Source organism: Tinamus guttatus, unplaced genomic scaffold (assembly GCF_059628265.1).
Source record: "Tinamus guttatus ecotype Peru unplaced genomic scaffold, ASM5962826v1 Tinamus_guttatus_pri_ptg000459l, whole genome shotgun sequence".
NCBI lineage: Eukaryota > Metazoa > Chordata > Aves > Tinamiformes > Tinamidae > Tinamus > Tinamus guttatus.
This window is the reverse complement of record NW_028288993.1, coordinates 5,769,915-5,777,397: the sequence shown is the minus strand read 5'-3', so window position 1 is coordinate 5,777,397 and position 7,483 is coordinate 5,769,915.

The window sequence follows — 7,483 nt, the reverse complement described above, 5'->3', positions numbered from 1 at the left end:
GAGTTGGGTCATCCAGGATAACAGAGAAAAAATAAATAAATAAATCACAACTTTCAGTCATTACCTGGGAAGAAATATTCCTTTGCTTATTCCAGTGGGAAAAGTCACAGCTTCCAGAGGGCTCAGACACCCTGACTTCTGCAGCCTGTTCTTCATTTCACAGTGACCTGCCAGGCCTGATAGCCCAAGGGGGGAACCCCTGTTCCAGCTCCCAGGCTGACTGAGCGTGGTGGAGCACAGAGCAGCCGTAAGTCCCAGCCAGAGCCTCTGCTGGCATTAAAAAGCCCATTTGTGCAAAGCCATCACTAACATCCTACCCTGTGCCGAGCTCTGCAGCGAGAGCTCAGAAGGGTCCTCCCTGCAAAGCCTCGTTTGGAGAGCCCGGGACAGCCGATCCCTGGCACCGCTCAGTGCCCATGAACAGCAGCTGGGAACAGGGCCAGGCTGGGGAGGGGGTGCTCTCAAGCGGCCACAGTGACACGCTTCCCAATCCTGGGGTCTACCAGAGACACAGACTGCATGGATGTGGGGGGAACGGGCTTCATCACGCTGAGATGTGGCCAGTTCAGCGTGTCGGCCCTGCAGCTTCACTCTGTCCTATGGCTGCAGCCAGAAGCTGCTGAGCCTGCTGCCTCATCTCCTCTTCCTCCATCACCTGTACTGTCTTAGCATTAAAGGTCATGCAAATTCATGGAGTTAAAACCGCTCCCTGTGACAATTCTGCATGTATGTATCATTCTGTCATAGTGGAAGTGCCACACTAATGATGCCCAGCAGCAAGGGCTCCATCCTGCCTGATGGCCCTTGGGAAACAGGGCTATGACTCCCTGTTTGCCAGTGCAATTCACACCCACTCCTGGCAACATCCAAAAGCCGTCATTGCCAAAACAACCACAGGGTGAGCACCAAAACAGGCCATGAGATATCTGCCCTCGGCTCCAAGAAGCTAATCTGAACCAGGCCAAGCCGTACTGACTCAGTAATTAACAAAGAATGTACCTGAAGCAGCATATTAAGGGGTGAGAATGTATTTTGGGTCCAGAGAATTAAACCATTGTAATCAGAGGAGGAAAAAAACATGAAGCAAAATCCTTGCATAGACCTTGGCTATTCCCCTAGCAGGACAAACCTGATGACTAGTTGTTTACAACGATAAGGTCAAAGGAAAGGCCATTTCCTCTCAACAATTGTCAGAAGGGATTAAAACTTGCATTCAGGCTTGCTTTGAACTAGCAGGTACTCCATTCCCCGATGGTATCAGGATCCATTCAACCAGGGCTCAAGCATCCTCCAGGGCATGTCTCCATAATGCCCCTATTGTGTAAATACGCAGGGCTGCTTCCTGCATTCCCTCTATCTTTATGAAGCTTCACCCTTGTGGTCTGATACCCAGGTCAGGAAGCAATCCGGCAATCACTGTTTAATTAGTCATTTCCCAAGTCAGTCTGTCTCCGCCGAGAGCTGCTGCCACTCGACAGCTCCCAAAGACAGAGGTTGGGAGTCAGGAACATCGCTACCAGATCGGGAAAGGAAAGTTCCTCGGGGGCTGGAGACCTGGAGCATCGCAGAGCAGCACTGCATGCCCTCCACTGCCACGTTTATTCCAAGGGGAAGGATTTGAGCGGGTGAAGGGGCCATTGCACCTTCTGCAAGTCAAGACAAAAGCTAATTTATAACAAAAGTGGGTTTTATTTTTGCTGATTTCTTGTTATGGGCTGGGTTGCCTTGTTTTTTCTGAGAATGAGCATCTTTGATACACAGCACCTAGCCGAAGAGAGGTCTGTCCCAGGAATTGCCTTTGCAAACTTCCCTTTCAGGAAGGCAGTGTCAAGCCTGGGAGTTTGGATGCAGCTGCAGCTTCCCCAAGGAGCTCGCTGGAAAAGGTACTTCTTATCATACAGCACCAACCTGAAAAGGAGCTATGTAGTATGAAAATATTTGTCTAGGTAGCAGATTGCGTGTGGAGGAATGTTAAATGAAAAATAGAGTTGCTGAAATCCAATATGTATTGAGAAACATAGTACTTTTTTCTGTTCAACAAAATAAAATTCAATATTTCAGTAATGCCAAAAAGTCAATTTTGTCATTTTCAGTGTATTGGGGATTGTTTAGAAAACTTTTTCCAAACAATATTTATTATTATTTTATATGAGTTTGAATATATTTATTGTTACCTATTATTACTTTTCAAAACAAAAATTATTATCTTGCATAAATCATAATGTATTATCTTACTTTTTTTCAGTTTAAAGACACTGAAGTTGGAGTAACCACTCCAATCAAAACAGAAAAATGTTTTCAGAGTTTCCTTTTTGTGAAGAAGTTCCATTTAAAATGTGTTACATTCTGATACTGAAAAGTTTTGAAAGCTTTGAAATCTCCTTATTTTCCTGTAAAACTAGGAGTTCTGTCTTTCTCTAGATTCAGTTTCCTTTGCTGTAATGAAATAATTCGAAAAGTGCCTTATTCAATAATTCACTTGTGACAGCAGAAGGACAATCCCACTTTTGATAAATGTGTGTAAAGCAGAAAAAAAATCATAACAAATCAGTAATCACATCAGGAAAAATTAATAAATTTGAAGAAAATATACTGGAATTCACAGATTACTATGATGGAAACCAACTCAAGTGGGAGTAGTCCTGATAAGGGAGTTGTAATATGAATTATTGCATGTATCACAGGAGACGCTCCTGCTCTCCTGGGTCTGGCACGTAGCTTCTAACAACCTTATCAAATCACATCTTGTAATATGTGAGATCTGTCTCCTTACTGGGCTAGTGCACATTGCCTACAGCAAGTCAGTACAGGTGGAGAAAATACGTATCTGCTTCCAAAGACCGTGCAGCTCTGTCCTCAGAAGTGGTTTTTACTGCAAAGCTGGAGTAGCCCTTGCAGCAGACAACATGCAGAAGGCATAAGAACAAGAAAATATCACACCAGCCCCTTCTCCTCTTCATTCTTTACTGTGCCTTAAGGAAACCCATGTGGCATCTTCTCATACTCCTTCTCCCTTGATTTCCAAATGTTTTCCTTTATGCAGTGGTGCATCTGGGACTAGACTCTGTAATCTCCTGTTACACAATCTTCCTTTCAAGCTGAAATTTCTTGCAAAGTACCAAAATTGCACTAACAAAAACCTGTATTCAAAGATCCGTGCCGATGAAGGAAGGACGTGGCAGGGAGTTGTGAGGAGAGCTCGGGGACACCTGTGAAGTTGCCCTCTCCATCCCCTCACCTGGGGGAACAGAAGCTCAGCACCCAGCATTACCACGGCACCAAAAGCCCTGAATAAATTGCTCTCATAAGAAAAGAACAGATGTGACAAAGATTGTTCCAGGGTCTATAGCAGACCACAGCCAAAGCAGAAGAGTCTAAATGTGCTGGGCTGGGATGGCAAGGGAAGTCACAACCGGGTTCCATCTAGAGGGGATTATTCTTACACTCAATTCATCACTTTATGGGCAAGCTATTCTACAGGCAACACTGACTTGATTAAACAGAGCCATAATGACAGTGAGGGTAGGGAAGCGCTCAGCCAACTATGCAAACTAGCCTCTCAGCCCAGAATAAAAGCTTCCTAACCAATAATTTCATGCTTTTATCTATATGATCATTAATACAGATACCAAACAATGCCAGCTCAACGTGGTGTCAAAGGCTCTGACAACCTCTAATTGATAATAAATAATTCAATTTCTGTCCCAATCCAAAATTGCAGAATCTTGGGACATGTTCCAACTAAATGATTAAAAAGAACTTGGAATGTAATTATATCTAACACAACTGGGGATATTGCCCAGATGAAATTTACAGCAACTATTCAGAGCCCCCGATTTCAATGACACTGGCAACCCTTTTTGCCCGCTGCAGAACGCGCTGGTTGTTACTCAGGCAGTGGCACAGGCTGCGTTTTTTATGTGGCAGCACCCAGGCCACCCGCACTTCCCATAGAGGTGCAGAGCTCCCCAAAAGCACCCAGAGAATCTGGGCACATAGTTTAACCACAGTCAGATTTTCACTGTTTTGTACATGCAGAACTTCATCTTCTTTCTCATTCTGCTGATTCCTCCCCATGCCCAAAACTACTTGCATTACAGTTACCAAAAGTTTCTAAGGAAATTAACATCCATAGTTCCTGAATGAAGCTAAGGCAACATGTTTCAGCATGGAAAATGACTATCAGCACAATCCTAAAGTGAAGAATGTAACATCTCCAAGACATACCGATTGTTCTCAGTAATTCCCAAACTCCAAAACCGGAAGGAAAGGCGAACATTAGTTTAAATACAGGACAGTTATTTACAAGAGCATCCTTGCACGGGATTTCACTTATTTTTCTCTCATTTGTATAAATCATTTGTCAAACTGTTCATTTCTGGATCTGTAAAATAGAGATGATGGCATTTACTTTGATTTCTTAGGATACAAATTGCTTTGAACAGCCAAGTTCTCTTTTCTTGGGAGAATGATGCAATGCAGGTAACTTGCAGAAGTAGGAAGGCTTCGGAGTCCTCAGGCCAGCAGCAGTTTCCTCTGGGAGCTCCTGTGGAAACCCTGGAAATGCGCAGGGCTCACATGTTCTGCCACATCATTCCTGTTTCTTCATTTCCAGTCTCTTCTGGAAAATCCAGCATTAGCATTGCTGGAATTGCCGCGCTCCCAGGCAGGGCAGGCTCAGCACGAGCAGAAAGATGTGCAAACAGAGCAGTATCTTCTAGCTCAAACTCTTAACTGCTCTCCAAGCGTCCTCGGGCGTATTTCTCAGTCATTTACCAAGACTCTCATTATTATTGAGCACAGAGTGATAGAAGGAAACAGGAGCTTGTCGTGGTGCACAACACACTGCTGGGGATGCTGACCCAGAGCCGCGTTACCTGACAGAGAGGCCACATACAGCATCAGCCCACGGCAAGGAGATCACCCGCGACGCCCGCGCGAGCAGGAGAACATCTAAGAAAACAGCTCTGTAATTTGGTGAACTTGGCATCCACCATGATCACATGAGTCAGGCTTGTTTCTTCAAGCAAAGCAAGGCACAGCAGGGAAGGGGCAGAGGAGCACCCAGGGGGGAGCTAACCCTGCATTATCTGAGCTTGCACTTGCAACAGTTACCTTAAATACGAGATGCAGCCTGAGCTGAGTGAAGAACTTAAGCATATACTTAACTGTAAGCAAGGATGTCTCCTATTGTAACCATTAGACCCTACTGCAGCAGCTCGTGTGCTTAAGTCAGAGGTAAAACCTCAGTTCATATGGGATATTCACTGTGTTTAGCCCATAGAGGAAAATTGCCTTACAGGGAATCCAGGTACCTGTCCTGTCAGGCATCACTCTGCAAGTGGATGGGAGAACTGGACCGGGCTCAAGAAGCTTGTACCACTTCCACTGCCGGGTCGCAGGTATGGAGATTTCGTTTGCAAAGTAACTTAATGAACTATCATTGATACTTTGTGCTTAAGCCTGAGCTATTATCTATATGTAGGAAATAAGTTTTCCAGACACTTTGTAACACAAGGCTTGGTAAAGAGGGAGTTTGCAGGAGCAGAGTGCATGTGGCGGGGTCCTTCTTTGAAACACAAGAAGCCAGGGGCAGTAATAGAGGAATATGGTCAACTCCTATTTCACATCCGACATCTGCGGCTCGCAAAGGGCAGGGGCTGCTAGAAGAGCCGCACGTTTCAGCTCCAGAAACCAGGCAACACATCCCTGCGAGCAGCCCTTCTGCTCAGCAGACAGGGCAGGCCTGGGAGGTCCCATCTAATCTCCTGTGTTAAAGGGAATCTCTCTAAGAAAAAGCCTCTAAAAAGAAGAGAGGAGGTAAAGGCATTTCTTAGCCAGAAATTGGAAGAAGTTCCGATTCCTAATTGGCAAGTAGAAATGCAAAAAACATGTATTTAAAAAAATGTCATCTCCTTAGTGCACCACTAAGTGATTTGTCTTGTCCGCTCTAAAAACGCCCAGTTGCTCCATTTCCACTGGGAGCAACGGAGAGGGCGGCAGCACCGGCTCCGGCTTTGCTGAACGGGCGCAGGGAGCGCTGCTGAGGTGAACTCGGTTTAATAACTTGCTGCTTACAGGCTTAGACTGATTTACAGGTGCTTGCCCTGAAATATGACCACCCATGTCATCACTGCTAATCCTGTCCCTAACAAGCCTTCTCCATCTCTGAAATCCTCCCACTCTTGACAGATAGCTATTTTTTGGAAGAGAAAACCACATACATACCGAAATGCAATGGCTCCCTCTGAATCCCCCTGCTCAGGAAGGGCAGGCTGACTCTGACAGGTTGTCTAGAGCAGCACAGCATGAACCCTCAGTTGCCCGGGAGGTGGTGGGTGTCAGCCATGTGCATGGGACAGCAATAAGAGCGATGCCACAGGGAGAACACGCACAGACCTTGCATCCTCCTTCTCTGCAGCCTTGTGGAGAACCTCCTGTCGGCGGTGCAAGGCATAAGGATAGCTGAGCCACCCTCCTCATGTCCTGCAGAGCAGCATTTTCCATTTTTCCATGACAAAGGCTTTTCTTCTGCTTTTTCCTCTCTGGCTTGTGAAGCCTTTCCTGCAAGAGAGTTTCTATCCAGCTTGCAATCCAGTTTTGGATACACTGCTCGAGAGCCAGTTTGGTAGAAGAACGCAGGGCCCAGAAGCTGGCGCGCTGTGATGCTCCATACCCAGTGAACCCGTTTCTGTTCCCTGCACCTGCAGCTCTGGCACCACGGCAATGATTTGCAGACATACCTGAGAACAAGGTTCCCAGTGTATGTAATCTAAACAAAAACATTATCTAGGAATTAAAAGTAAATTTACAAGAGCAGATAACCTTTCTAAGTAATATATCACATAGGTACTGACAGCTTTGCATTCGTGTCTCTTGGCTTAGCTGGGAGAGTGTCGAGTCGGGCACTGCAAGTGCCCCATGGCAGCAAAGGGCAGCGGCTCCAGGGACTCCTCATGCACCTGAGGTTCCAGCTCTGCCTCCTCTCCTGTGTTTGGCCTCTGCAGAGCACCAGTATGTGGAGGTACCTGGGGGCATGGCCACACACTGCAGCAGTTCCTGTGGGTGCTGGTCTTCCCAGGCACAGACTGCACCACATTTGTGTTTTTGCCCCATTCACTTTTCCCTCTGGCTTCCTCTTTCCATCCTCTCCTGGGGTTGGGTGTTTTTTTTTTTTTTTTTTTTTATGCCTCCTGCTTCTGTTGTTCCCCTTTCTTTGTTTTGTGTCCAGTTCTCCCTCTACTCTTGCTTCCTTTTCACTCTAGATCCGCACAGTGGTTATGTGTTACTTAAAATTCCAATAATTTAGGTCAAAAAGCCTGATGAATCTGATGTGGTCTGTTTCACATTAAAAAAGAGTGAAACTGAAAACCACCTTATTCTTCTCAACTGAAATGCTGCATCCCTATTAATTCAGGTGTATAAATAACACTTTCTACCACTGCATCAAGGGCTCTGCTGTGTGATTAAACCTGCCTCCCTG